The following is a 12,973-nucleotide window of genomic DNA, read 5'->3' on the forward strand; positions in this document are numbered from 1 at the left end:
CCATGCGCGCTACGGTCTAATAAAATTTGCCCTTATTACATACGGCTATCCTCAAACCGCCCCAAGGGAACTCAAAGTAACCAATTCTAGGGTTGGTCTGGTAGAATCCATTGCCCGTTTGTGTTCCAAGTATGCGTCATATGAGGTTGGACACGAATCTCATGTGCAAAACTTAATGCAAAGGGAAAAGGCAACAATATAAACATATCTACAAGGTGAGTCTTTTAACGTCAGATCCTCAAGATGAGTCGAGTCTTTTAACGTCAGATTCTCAAGACGAATCAAGTCTTTTAACGTCAGATTCTCAAGACAAATCCCAACCTGTGGGAGGAACGGCGCGGCGACGAAGATTATCCTGCGTAGCTGGTGTCAGACAAAAGTATATCTTAAACTGGCTAGTATCGGATAGGAAGTCAAGACCTAGACAGAAGGGTGTTTGACAATGCATACACCACGGCCCATCCTTCGCAAGAGACGCCGCTTACGAGCAAAAGTACTACGACCATTCCCTATTCGTGATGAGTGAGACTTACACTAAATGATTAGCTGAAGTTCACGAGGTAGAGAGTAGAAAAGGGAAGAGAAGGAAGGAGGTGAAATTTTAGGTACCCATCGTTTACCAAAAAGCACGTTTGCTCGTGTTGCAGAAGACATTTATACTCAGTTCTTAAATAGAGTTTTGGTGGACTAAGGTTCCGGCGCTTGCAACCACACACTTCAAAGAACTATGGAGATCATAAGATAGAAGATGGCCCGGCTACCAAAATGGCGTACCCTCTATAGAAACAAGATTGAGTACGCCAAACGAAACATCTAGTCTGTGTAGACCGGATCCTGAAGAAGAGTTTGTTCAATATCTGGTGAGCGTAATTCGTGGTAATGTTTTAGGCGTTGTCCATTGACTTGAAATTCGCTGTTATCTTGTGGATTAAGCAAAGAGATTGCCCCATAATGTTTCACAGCTGACACAATGAAAGGACCAGACCATCGTGTTTTCAATTTACGGGTGAAAAATGTGTAACTGGAGTTGACAAAGTAAACCTTTTGGCCAATTTTAAAATCCTTACATAAAATGTGCTTGTCGTGCACTCTTTTTATATTAGCTTTGTAGGATTTCGAGATCATAAGCATCACTCGAATCGCCTCAAGCTCATTTAATTGTAGTTTTCGCTTCTGCTTTTGCCTCGATGATATTGTAATTGTGAGGCTTTTGATGGCCTAAAGCGGCACGATGCTCAAGTTCAACCGCGGATGACAAGGTTTTCAAAAATAATGTGGTAAGGAGACATCCCTATAGGTGTCTTAAATGTCGCTCGGTATGCCCACAAGGCATCCGATAAAGCGGAGAGACCGATTCTTTCTTGATGGGTTGATGGTTTTCTCGTAATAGACTTTATCTCTCATTGGAGACTTCCACTTGGCCACTCGTTTGTGGGTGATATGGAGTAGCAACCTTGTGAGTAACTCCATATTTTTTCATTAAAACCCAAAAATTTTATTACAAAAATGTGTACCCCCCATCATCGATGATAGCTTTGGGGACACCAAAACGAGAAAATGTTTTCTTTAACAAATTTCACGACAGTCTTATGGTCATTTGAGCGACACGCGAAAGTGCCTCAATCCATTTGGACACATAGTCTACAAATGACTAAAATGTATAGAAAACCTTGAGAAATAGGGAAAGGTCCCATAAAATCAATGCCCCAAACATCAAAAATTTCCACAATCAAGATAGGATTTAGGGGCACCATATTTCGATTTGGTAATTGACCTAGGTGCCGACGATTTAATGCAAGCTATGCAATGTTCGTGGTGCATCGCGAAAAAGGGTAGGCCAAGTAAAACCACATTGTAATACCTTGGCCGCAGTTTTCTTTCCACCTAAAATGACCTCCGCAAGATTGTTCATGGCAAAGGATAATACGCCGGTATGCTCCGGTCGGAATGCAAATGACGAATGAGTTGGTCCGAACAATACTTAAAGAGGTAGGGTCATCCCAAAATAATATTTTACAGTGGATAAGAACTTTTTATGATCGGGGACGTGACCAAGAGGATGGAACTTCCTCAAGAACTAGGTAGTTAACGATATCCCGCACCATGGAGATGAGAAAATAGAGTACAAATATTCGTCTGGGAAGGAATCACAGATGGCTTCAGAATCACTATCAATGTCACCAACCAGCCTTGATAAATGGTCGGCCACGACATTTTCGGTTCCTTTATTGTCTTTGATTTCCAGGGTGAATTCTTGCAAGAGAAGGATCCATCGGAACAATCGTTGTTTTGCGTCCTTTTTCGCGAGTAAATACCGAAGTGTGGCATGGTCAGTATATACGATAATGGATGTTCCAACTAGGTAAGGGCGAAACTTATCCAAGGCATAGACAACATCTAGGAACTCTTTCTCAGTTGTTGTGTAATTACGTTGAGCGTCATTAAGAGTTTTACTAGCGTAGTAAATGACAACGGGTTTGTCATCACATCGTTGGCCTAGTACGGCGCTAATAGCAAAGTCGCTAGCGTCACACATTAGTTCGAATGGTTGAGACCAATCAGGGGGTTGAATGATAGGAGCGGTAGTCAGAGTGGTTTTTAGAGTATCAAAAGCTTTTTTGCAATTGAAATTGAAGTCTAATATCGCATCCTTAAGCGGAGGAGATTGGTTAAAGGTCGAGCAACTTTAGAAAATCCTGAATGAATCTCCCTCAAAACCCAAGCCAGTGGCCTAAAAAAGGCACGGATATCACTTAATTAATGCGTGGGAAAGGTAGCGGAAGCAATTTTAACAATTTTAGCTTTATCAACCTCTATGCGTCTTTCAAAACAATATGACTTATAACAAGTCCTTTGGTAACCATGAAATGACACTTCTCCCAATTGAGTACCAGATTTTTCTCTTCGAACGCTGTTAATACTTTAGAAAGGTTGGATAGGCAGTCGTCAAAGGAATTTCCATAGATGGAAAAAATCGTCCATGAAGACTTCCATATAATGTTCCACCATATCATCGAAAAATGAAGCATGCACGGCGTTGGAAAGTGCCGGGGCATTACAAAGACCAAAAGGCATTCGATGCAGATGCAAAGGTTCCAAAGGGACACGCGAAAGTTGTCTTTTCTTGATCGGTGGGATCGATGACAATTTGGAAATATCGGGAATAGCCATCAAGAAAACAAGTAGTAAGCATGACCGCTAAACATTCTAGCATCCGGGTCAATGAATGGGAGGGAAGTGATCTTACGCGTTTCGCATTAAGTTTGCGATAGTCAATGCAAATTCTCCATTTTAATGGAATGCGAGTGGAGATGCACCTCACCATTTTCATTTTGTACAACTTGAATGCCGGACTTTTTGGGAACAACGTGGACAGGACTAACCCAATCACTATCAGAGATAGGGCATATGATGCCCGCATCAAGTAAACGTAAAACTTCCTCTCTCACCACTTCCTTCATGGCGGGATTAAGGAGGCGTTATGGTTCTCACGATGTCTTTGTGCCGTCATCAAGATGTATGCGATGCGTGCATATGCTAGGGTATATTCCCTTGATATCATCTAAGGACCATCCGATAGCGGAGTGGTGTTCACGAATGACATGAATCAAGTGTGCCTCTTCGTCGATAGTCAAGTGAGCAGAAATTATTATAGGGTGACTACCATCGAGATCGAGATCCACGTACTTCAAATCAGAGGGTAGAGGTTTTAAATCCGGAGTTGGAGGATTGGGGATCAAGGATTCGTGAGGGATCATCTCTTCAATGGAAAAGAGTGAATCTGGTTATTCTGAATCAGTTTGCAATGCAGCAGTAGGATCAAATAGTGGTACCAACTCTAATAATGTATGGACATCCTTTATGTACGAGTCATCATCAAACTCAGGATTATCAAAAGAAAGAAATTGGTGTATCTCGTCTGGGGGAAAAGAGTTTGTGAAATAATCATGTTCCAGTCTATCAACCAAACTAATCTCGCCCTCCATTATAGGATTGGAAAATTGTTTCATTAATTTGAATACGTTGAGTTCGACAGAAAGGTTCCCGAAAGACAATGTCATTGAACCGTCCCGATAATTAATGAGAGCGTTAGCAGTTGCAAGAAAAGGATGTCCCAAGATGATAGGTATGGAGTCACAGGCCACTTCAGCATCTAAAATGACAAAATAAACTGGGTAGTAAAAATCTTGGACCTTGACTATGATATTCTCTACTATGCCCTTTGGGTACTTGATGGAGCGATCCGCGAGTTGCAGAGTCATATTGGTAGGTTTTAATTCATGAAGACCTAACTGTTTAAATAAGTAGTAGGGATGTAGGTTAACACTGGAACCTAGGTCTAAAAGTGCAGTAGCGGTATACTTGTCGCCCAACGTGCATGGTACAGTTGGTCGACCTAGGTCCTTGTACTTTACCACACCATTGGTAGTGGTAATCGAGGGAAACTGCTCAGTGAGGAACACTTGTTAAGGAACATTCGTACGTCGTTTGGTGGTGCACATGTCTTTCAAAAACTTGGCATGCTTCGGTAAATGCTTAAGCACATCTAGGAAAGGTAAGTTTATGGTCAAATTTTTGAAGGTTTCACGGATCTCATCGAAATGTTCGTCGCGTTTGTTCTTTACCAAACGGGCAGGGAATGGAGCTTTTGGGACGTGGGTGTAGAATTGGAAGGTACAACTTCGTCCGTTACAGGTTGCAAAGTAGGAGTTAGAAGGACGTCAGCCGTGGTTTCCGTCGATTCCTCGTCTGGCATACGTATTTTATTGTCGATGGTTCGGCCAGAACGAAGAGTGGTAATGGCATTTACCTCACCCTGGCTTGGATTACTAGATCCTGGTGCATTTTTGAGTTCAAAGGCAGTGTTTGTAGGCTTAGGGTTTGGAACTGCTTGGCCAGGGAACACACCCTTTTGACTTTTATCCTGAGCTAACAGCTGAAGAGACTGTTGGATAGAAGCTAGGATTTGATTCTATTGATTCATGTATGTCGAAAAGTTTCAATTTGTTTTATCTACGTGGATTGTACTAGCGAACAAGCGAGAACCAGTTCCACGGTTATTATTTACGGGTTGATTTTGGTAGCCATATCCTTGATTAGCGGGAACAAGGTTGCGGTTGTTTTGGTACCCTATATTTGCGTTGTTGGGAAAATTACTTTGCCCTTGCTGGAATTGCGGAGGATTTCCTTGACGATAGGAATTGTAGTTCGCGGGTGGTGGTACAGGAACGTTGTTGACACCCGGAGGAGCTTGTTGTTGGGCAGGGGGTGCCCAACCTAAATTCGGATGTTGTCGCCAAGGTGCATTAGGGATGTTGAAAGCACAAGCCTCTTCAGATGGTTGGGGAGGGCACTCGTATACCAAAGGACAATAAGAATCGGCGTGCTCCGGACTTAAGCAAAGAGGACATGGGGAAGCGTTGGCAGCCATGACCTGTTTGGTTTTTGATCATTTACTTGTACCGAAAAGAGCATCGACCTTTTGTTTAGGGACTCGATCGAGTTTTTAATTCCGGATCGGGTTTGACCTCGAACATAGACGCGTAACTTTAGTAGGAGTGTCTTTAGAAGATCTAGAAGAATCGTGTTTCCCCAATGGGTGCTTCGCGGAAATCTGTTTCTCAAGAAAAGTGTATGCTTCAAGATGGCGCCTTTGTCCATGAAACAACCGCCGCTCATGATATCTAAGGTTTCCTTTTGATAGTCGAGAGACCATTAAAGAATGAACGGACTAATAAAAGCAGTGTCGAAGTTGATGATGGGGACATTCGAGAAGCAGATCAATAAATCCGCTCCATGCTCCGAAAATGACTCTTGGGTGCCGGGCGAAAAGAATTGAATCTTTTGAAGCATTTCGTGTTTTTCTCGAGTATAGAACTTTATCATGAATGCTTGTACGAAGTTTGGCCCATGTGTCAATGGATTGCGGCGCTCACTGCGGAGCCAAACCGAAGCTTTATCGCCTAAGGTGAAGGGAAACAACCTAAGCAAGACTTGTTCGTTGGTAAAGTTGGATGGCGGAAAGTGGTGACTACTTGTTGTATCCGACGATTTAAGGTGATTATATCGGGTTTTCATGGCCTAGACCATGGTAAACAGGTAACAAACCGAAAATGTTTGGCGGAATTCGAAAAATCACCTACAATAGCATCGAAGTTTAATGTAAGAAAGTGTCCTTCTTGTAAGGCAAGATAGAAATCTGAAAGGGTTTCTCAACCGTGGGATTTTCTGGGCCATAATTACGGGAGATGACAAAGAACAGAGACGTTTGACGAGGTTGGTTTACTTGAGGAGGAACTACGCCTAGGATATAGCATAAGCGCTTGTTTATTGTATTTCGATAATCGATATGTAAGTTCTAATTCCTTATGTTTACCAGACCGTAGTCTCATACAAATATAAATTTTAATTTAAGGTTCATAAGGAACGAGTTATGACTGGAGGTTTTAGAATTAAGGAAAGAGGTAGGTGAAGCACGTCTTCCTGAGCTGTTGCTAACTTGAGCAAGTAAGCTAGGATAACGTGTGAATATTCCAGCAGCCAGGTCACCTGAGAGAATTGAGGGAGGTTGTTCGTGCTAGCACGTTCCTTAATTAGGCAACCTCAATTTTTTTCAAGTTTCCTAGGCACTGATGGAATAGGATGATGATTTATGATGGTGTATTATGCGGTGTGTTATTAAGATGATTTAGATGAAATTTTTAATTACTATGATTTTTTTATTTTTTTTATTTTTTTATTTTATTATTATTATTATTATTATTTTAGTTTACGTAATTAATGTATTATGGAGACGTGATTACGAAATATGCAATTAAAAATGATAGATGCCAAAATAGAAACTAACTAACATATACTAGTTTACGCAGAAAATCTACACATGCAAATCTATATTACTTATACATGCGACTATATGTAAGTTATATGTGAGCTAGGGGAATGTCGAGAACTAACTCATACAAATGAATCTGCGACATTGAATTGATGTAACATACACATACAAAAATATTCTAAGCAGGTGGTTTGAAACTACACATACATCCAAATATATTCGAATCATATTGATCGTGTTAACGTGAATATGTAATGACGAACCACATTTATATGCAAAGAGTTCTTCTGCCACACACAAACATGCAAGATAAAACAGGTTATAGTAACAACCAAATAATATCCTCGACAAAGTTTGAGGAGTTTAAGGATTTGAAACTTGGTGTCCCGCGATTCCTCGTACATGATCGAACTAACTCCCGAGCTTGTGCACTTACTTGCTAAACTGGACAAGAGAGTCCAAAAGAGTACTGAAAAGGAAAGTGGCTCAGACTGAAAACCGGAGTGTTGATACTCCGGGTTAGTCTTTTGCGATTACTAATTTAGTCTCGTCCGGAGACTTTTGTCGGATTCAAGATTTCCAAGTTCCTACGGAATACTTAAACTGTGCTAATAAAAATAAACAAGATCTGGTTCACAGATATCTGTTAGTAGAAAAAGTTGGGGCAAACAGTTACGTAACACGTTAGTATCTTAAAAGAAATGGAAATTAAAAAAATGAAGAGGTAGGGGAGGGGGTTTTACGTGATGTGTTCCAGTTATTACGTTAAGTCCAGAGTCCTTCGGCGTGCAATGTCGCCATTTGATAAACACGCATTTATTCGAATGTTTATTGGTTTTCTTGATTAATTAAGTTCGAGGTCCACAGTCCGAAGTCCGAAGTCCAAAGACCAAAGTCCAAAGTCCAAAGTCCGTATAGTCGTACGTTTTAGTCAAGTTACCTTACTCACGTAGGTTTGGTAGGATAGGTCAAGTAAGGGATCGTCCAAACCTTAGGGCTCGGAAAAGGCTCACAACTGGAATTACAACTTTTGGCGAGTAGGATTTTAGGTTTTTTAGTTGGTTTTAATTAAATTAACAGTAATGCAAATAATGTAAATTACTACGGTGATTTATATGTAGATAAACAAAGATAGGGAACAGGGAGAGAGTTAATCATACTCATGCAAGAATCATTTTTTTCAACAGTTTATATTACCATATCACTACATCTCTAATTCGCCTCGCGGTTTGGAGACGACGCCGAAAGTATTGATCCCCTAAGCGATGCCCACATCTCGAGCCGCGATCGCGACTAGCATAAGGAGTTGAACTAATATTTCATCTCCGGAATATCATTTCAGCTCGGCTCGATTCCACATCATTTGGACAAATTGGAGAGTCAGTTCGACACCATAGAGTCGCCAAGACGACATTTTGGGTCGCACCGAGATCGTTTCTAGAGCATCAAAGATTCCAAATTTGTACTTCTCGTCATTTTGGGACCGGATGTCTAATCTATGCCTAATTCTGGCACCGATTCTAGAATATTAAAGAGTCAATCCGATTCTCACACGAAGCAAAGATAACCCTCCCCGAGGGGATTAGCTCATGGTCATTGAAGGAATAATAAAACTTGTTGTATACATTAAGTAAATAAATGCAGGACAGGAATTAAACTAGAAAAGAAATGACTGTTATTAAGGGTAAAATGACTTACAGTATTTAAGCTGCTAAAATAAAAAGGGCGGAATGTAAGTGCTGGAATGAAAACTAACTAAGGCATAAGCTAAAGCATAATTGCTGAAGGAAAAATAATGAAGGCTACCCCCCTCATATATATAGGCGGAAGACCCTTCACGTGAAATCCCAACATTTAATCAGGTTTGTATGTTAGCTAATTGAAACGTTCAAAACTTTGAGAATCAAAGTTTTGTTTTACCTGTTTTAAATTTTGTCATTTAGCTTTATAAGGTTTTGTCTTTATATGTTTTAGTTTCGTCTTTTAGCCCAATTCAATTCAAACATTGAATTGGTACGTGTCTTTCTCTTTGCAAGGTGGCACAAATTTGTGACCATTACTTGCCACCTGCCTATGCTGACTCATCATGCCTTTTGGGCCCGCAGAGTGGGTCCACTAAGTGTGTCCAGTGGCGGCGCCGATTTTGGCATTTTTGCAACTTTCTGTCTTTGCGTAGAGTTTGTCGCCCTAGTCACTCTGGCAGTTCACTAGCCAACGTCGTCACCCCGATTTATCAGATTTGAGCTTCGGAAGTTTGCTACTTCTTTATATGTGGACCCGTTCTGCACTGGTTTTGTTCTTTTGGAAACTTTGGCTCTAGTCGCTCATTGGCTTCATCGGGGTTGAGTGGGAAACTTCAAATATTCCAAAGATTCCCGCATTCTCGATGCATGTTTTATCATTATATTCATTTTAAATGCGGAAACCTGCAAAAGTACAAAAATTAATTATTACATGATTATTAAACACATAATCGACCAAAATGCTATGTCTCTCGGGGTTTAATATTACAGTTTTGGGTGCTTATCATATGCCTTCACCCTATTTATTTATTCAAACCCATAGTTCTTTTCTTTCGTTACGAGCAAGCAGCTTTTGCATGTTAATAATTTTCATTGATTTGGTAGGGTGAGCCAGGCCCAAGCAGTAGTGCAACGAATGGGCGACTCTTGAAGGACTCAATAGCAAGCTATTGTGGCAAACATCCCCCAATCAAAAATTAATTTAATATCGTGTGAGGCATTGCCTCACATATCAGATATTATACTTATAAGAACAGATACTACACTTGATCTTAGCCAAAAGGCCAAGAAAGGTATGAATTGCTTAATTTTCAATGTCTGCTTTTGTACCTTATAGCTCTTCAAATATACTTTTTACGTAGCCGATGTGGGAGTAAACACACATAGCTTGTGTACTAGTCACAACACGCCCTTAGACGTAAGAATGATATTCTAACATAAACGAACATAACATAAATCCTGGAAAAACTCACAATCCACAAGGTTAAGAATGTGAACGGATCGTATATGCACACAGACATAAAGAGAGAATGAAGTGTCAAGATAATTATGCTTTTATTTAAACAGTCAAGAGATGTATATTTAGGTTGGGAACTCGGGCAATTTAGGTTGGGGTGGTGTATTTAGAGACAACAATGAGAGACTGAGAACATCATAGGTGTATATTGGTGGCTTGGGTGTTGAGAACAATTACGTTGCAGAAACACAAGTCATAGTGCAATGTATTGCAAAAGCAGATGATTTGGGCATGACAAAGTTATAGATCGAATCTGACTCGGGCAACTGTTGTTCAAGCTAGTTGGAGGGAAGCAAATTTCAGTTCCCCAGAGTGATAAACTATTAAGACGTGTCTCAATGGAGGGAGCAGCAGACCAACCTTTCTTACTAGAATTGCGTATTTTTCTTTTTCCTTTCATCCAATAGGTTAGACACTTTTGTAAATCACGCTTTTGAAAATCATGGCCATTGCGTACGCCTTCGCCCTATTTATTTATTCAAACCCATAGTTCTTTTCTTTCGTTATGAGCAAGCAGCTTTTGCATGTTAATAATTTTCATTGATTTGGTAGGGCAAGCCAGGCCCAAGCAGTAGTGCAACGAATGGGCGACTCTTGAAGGACTCAATAGCAAGCTATTGTGGCCAACGTCCCCCAGTCAAAAATTAATTTAATATCGTGTGAGGCAATGCCTCACATATCAGATATTAAACTGATAAGAACAGATACTACACTTGATCTTAGCCAAAAGGCCGAGAAAGGTATGAATTACTTATTGTTCAATGTCAGCTTTTGTATCCTATTGCTCTGCAAATATATTTTGTACGTAGCCTATGTGGGAGTAAACACATAGTTTGTGTACAAGTCACAGCACGCCCTTGGACGTAAGAATGATATTCTAACATAAACGAACATAACATAAATCCTGGAAAAAGTTGTAATCCACAAGGTGAATAATGTGAACGGATCATAAATGCACACAGATAGAAAGAGAGAATGAAGTCCCAAGATAATTATGCTCTGATTTAAATAGTCAAGAGATGCATATTTAGGTAGGGAAGTCAGGCAATTCAGGTTGGGGTGGTGTATTCAAAGACAACAGTGAGAAACATAGAACATCATAGGTGTATATTGGTGGCTCGGGTGTTGAGAACAGTTATGTTGCAGAAACACAAGTCATAGTGCAATGTATTGCAAAAGCAGTTGATTTGGGCATGACTAAGTTATAGATCGAATCTGACTCGGGCAACTGTTGTTCAAGCTAGTTGGAGGGAAGCAAATTTTATTACCCCAGAGTGATCAGCTATTAAGACGTGTCTCAATGGTGGGAGCAGCAGACCAACCTTTCTTAATTACTAGAATTGCGTATTTTTCTCTTTCCTTTCATCCAATAGGTTAGACGCTTTTATAAATCACGCTTTTGTAAAACATGCCTATTAATTGCGTATGCCTTCATCCTATTTAATTATTCAAACCCATAGTTCTTTTCTTTCTTTATGAGCAAGCAACTTTTGCATACTAATAATTTTCATTGATTTGGTAGGGCGAGCCAGGCCCAAGCAGTAGTGCAACGAATGGGCGACTCTTGAAAGGATCAATAGCAAGCTATTGTGGCAAACCTCCCCCAATCAAAAATTAATTTAATATCGTGTGAGGCATTGCCTCACATATCATATATTAAACTGATAAGAACATATACTACACTTGATCTTAGCCAAAAGGCCGAGAAAGGTATGAATTGCTTATTGTTCAATGTCTGCTTTTGTATCGCGCGTATTGCTCTTCAAATACATTTTGTACGTAGCAGATGTGGGAGTAAACACACATAGTTTGTGTACAAGTCACAACACGCCCTTGGACGTAAGAATGATATTCTAACATAAACGACAAGACATAAATCCTGGAAAAAGTTGTAATGAACAAGGTTAAGAATGTGAACGGATCGTATATGCACAAAGAAAGAAAGAGTGAATGAAATCTAAAGATAATTATGTTTTGATTTAAACAGTCAAGAGATGCATATTTAGGTTGGGGAACTCGGGCAATTAAGGTTGGGGTGGTGTATTTAGAGACAACAGTGAGAAACTGAGAACATCATAGGTGTATATCGGTGGCTTGGGTGTTAAGAATAGTTCTATTGCAGAAACACAAGTCATAGTGCAATCTATTGCAAAAGCTGTTAATTTGGGCATGACTAAGTTATTGATCGAATCTAACACGGGGAACTGTTGTTCAAGGTAGTTGGAGGGAAGCAAATTTTAGTTCCCCAAAGTGATCAACTATTAAGACGTGTCTCAAAGGTGGGTGCAGCAAACCAACCTTTCTTAACAACTAGAATTACGTATTTCTCTTTTTCTTTTCATCCAATAAGTTAGACGCTTTGGCTATTCCGTATACCTTCGCCCTATTTATTTATTAAAAGTTTCAAACCCATAGTACTTTTCTTTCATTTTGAGAAAGCAGCTTTTGCATGTTATCAATTTTCTTTGATTTGGTAGGGCAAGCCTGGCCCAAGCAGTAGTGCAACGAATGGGCGACTCTTGAAGGACTCAATAGCAAGCTATTGTGGCAAACCTCACCCAATCAAAAATTAATTTAATATCGTGTGAGGCAATGCCTCACATATCAGATATTAAACTGATAAGAACAGATACTACACTTGATCTTAGCCAAAAGGCCGAGAAAGGTATGAATTGCTTATTGTTCAATGTCAGCTTTTGTATCCTATTGCTCTGCAAATATATTTTGTAAGTAGCCAATGTGGGAGTAAACACATAGTTTGGGTACAAGTCACAGCACGCCCTTGGATGTAAGAATGTTATTCTAACATAAACGAACATAACATAAATCCTGGAAAAAGTTGTAATCCACAAGGTGAAGAATGTGAACGGATCGTAAATGCACACAGACAGAAAGAGAGAATGAAGTCTGAAGATAATTATGCTTTGATTTAAATAGTCAAGAGAAGCATATTTAGGTTGGGAAGTCGGGCAATTCAGGTTGGGGTGGTGTATTCAGAGACAACAGTGAGAAACATAGAACATCATAGGTGTATATTGGTGCCAAGGGTGTTGAGAACAGTTATGATGCAGAAACGCAAGTCATAGTGCAATGCATTGCAAA

General features: G+C 40.0%; 4 non-coding genes across 4 annotated transcripts; all 4 read right to left on the reverse strand.

The window, feature by feature from the left end:
• Positions 1-9,455: 9,455 nt before the first annotated feature.
• LOC147516612 (U2 spliceosomal RNA) lies at positions 9,456-9,651 on the reverse strand. Its single transcript, XR_015214514.1, has one exon. It is a non-coding gene; the product is annotated as a U2 spliceosomal RNA (small nuclear RNA).
• Positions 9,652-10,419: 768 nt separating this feature from the next.
• On the reverse strand, positions 10,420-10,615 carry LOC147516613 (U2 spliceosomal RNA). Its single transcript, XR_015214511.1, has one exon. It is a non-coding gene; the product is annotated as a U2 spliceosomal RNA (small nuclear RNA).
• A 774-nt stretch (positions 10,616-11,389) lies between these two features.
• Positions 11,390-11,585, reverse strand: LOC147516614 (U2 spliceosomal RNA). The gene has a single exon (XR_015214518.1). It is a non-coding gene; the product is annotated as a U2 spliceosomal RNA (small nuclear RNA).
• Positions 11,586-12,344: 759 nt separating this feature from the next.
• Positions 12,345-12,540, reverse strand: LOC147516615 (U2 spliceosomal RNA). The gene has a single exon (XR_015214510.1). It is a non-coding gene; the product is annotated as a U2 spliceosomal RNA (small nuclear RNA).
• Between the last annotated feature and the right edge of the window lie 433 nt (positions 12,541-12,973).

The sequence above is a fragment of the Coptis chinensis genome, chromosome 2, assembly GCF_015680905.1.
Source record: "Coptis chinensis isolate HL-2020 chromosome 2, ASM1568090v1, whole genome shotgun sequence".
Classification (NCBI taxonomy): domain Eukaryota; kingdom Viridiplantae; phylum Streptophyta; class Magnoliopsida; order Ranunculales; family Ranunculaceae; genus Coptis; species Coptis chinensis.